The sequence below is a fragment of the Seriola lalandi genome, unplaced genomic scaffold, assembly GCF_002814215.2.
Source record: "Seriola lalandi dorsalis isolate HSWRI2012SDOR001 ecotype SW California unplaced genomic scaffold, Sedor1 jcf7180002055009, whole genome shotgun sequence".
Taxonomy (NCBI): Eukaryota; Metazoa; Chordata; class Actinopteri; order Carangiformes; family Carangidae; genus Seriola; species Seriola lalandi.
In genome coordinates this window covers 243,999-245,295 of record NW_019525552.1, presented here as the reverse complement: position 1 = coordinate 245,295, position 1,297 = coordinate 243,999, and the positions used below count along the sequence as shown (strand labels likewise).

The following is a 1,297-nucleotide window of genomic DNA, read 5'->3' as shown; positions in this document are numbered from 1 at the left end:
AGAGAGAGAGAGAGAGAGAGAGAGAGACAGAGAGAGAGAGAGAGAGAGAGAGAGAGAGAGAGAGAGAGAGACAGAGAGAGAGAGAGAGAGAGACAGAGAGAGAGAGAGAGAGAGAGAGAGAGAGAGAGGTGTGGCTGCTCCAGTGTTTGTTATCTGTGAAGATAAACTGGAATAAAAACAAACTCAGACTAAATAAGTCGCCGCTGCATCCACAGAAAACGTACCACATTCTGATAAAGTCAAATTTTCAACAACTTTTCAATTTGTTAATTGGAGAAGTGTTAAAAAAAAAAACAGCAGGAAATTCAGCGTGGTGAAATACCTGCGAAAGTCTTTCTAAATCTCCTTGTTTCGGGTGTAAAATGTGTCATTTCCTGTGTGAGGACGCCGGTTTAAACACATCCGTCAGCGGTCGAGCCCCTACCAGAGAAAAGAGAAATGACCAGCTGCAGTGTGAAAGCCCAACACGTCCTCCATGAGTTAAAAACATTCTGACTGAAACACGCCGTTATGATTGACAGTCAGTTTAATGGACTTCTAATTACCCAATTACACAACAGTCTAATTGGCATGAAGTGGTAAATCCCACCCACCTGCCTCAAGACACGTCAAGCAAATCACTTGATCCAGGTTTGTCTGTTCCTCTCAGGTGAGGAAAACAAACACCAATATACATATACACTGTTCACCATCAGGTATCTGTGGTCATGTGTCTCCACAGTAATGTTAGATCATGGCTGGGTCCGGTGAGACAGAACAACATCTCTGGGTTGTTTTCCATCTGATGACGTCATTTTGTTTACTATCTATGAATCTAAGGCTCTTTAAGTTTCATTTCAAACATTTTCATAAGACTGCGCTGTGAAGAAGCTCCATAGCAACCAGCGCTGTGAAAGTGGGTGGTGTCCTGTTTGCCGGAGGGAAATGTTTCGACTTGACTCCATGTTGTTTGATTCACAGCTGGTATGTTAATTACAACTTCTAACACACTGTCAGCTCGCATCATGTTTCCTGCTCTACCTGCTCTCTGACTCTGTTGGAGCAGGGCTGTAGTATTTTATCACGTTACTTCATATTCATAAAGAAACTTGTGTTTTTAAAGCTCCTCCAGTGTAAAGGTCTGTGTCCATGTGTAGTGTGATTATAGATCAGCTCTAGCTTCTATATTAATACTGTGAAAGTATCAAAGCCTCAGTCCACAGAGAAATGCACACAGCCTGTATTCAGAAACTGAGCCTTAAAACCAGCCGTCAGGACTTCTGGAACTTTGTGATGTCACAACAAAGCAGTCACCAAG

At 42.6% G+C, this 1,297-nt stretch overlaps 1 protein-coding gene across 2 annotated transcripts in view; it reads left to right on the top strand.

Moving 5' to 3' along the window:
- The window catches only part of LOC147817159 (uncharacterized), a 16,804-nt gene that overhangs the window by 498 nt on the left and 15,009 nt on the right, over positions 1 to 1,297 (top strand). The gene's annotated exons all lie outside the window — the stretch shown is intronic.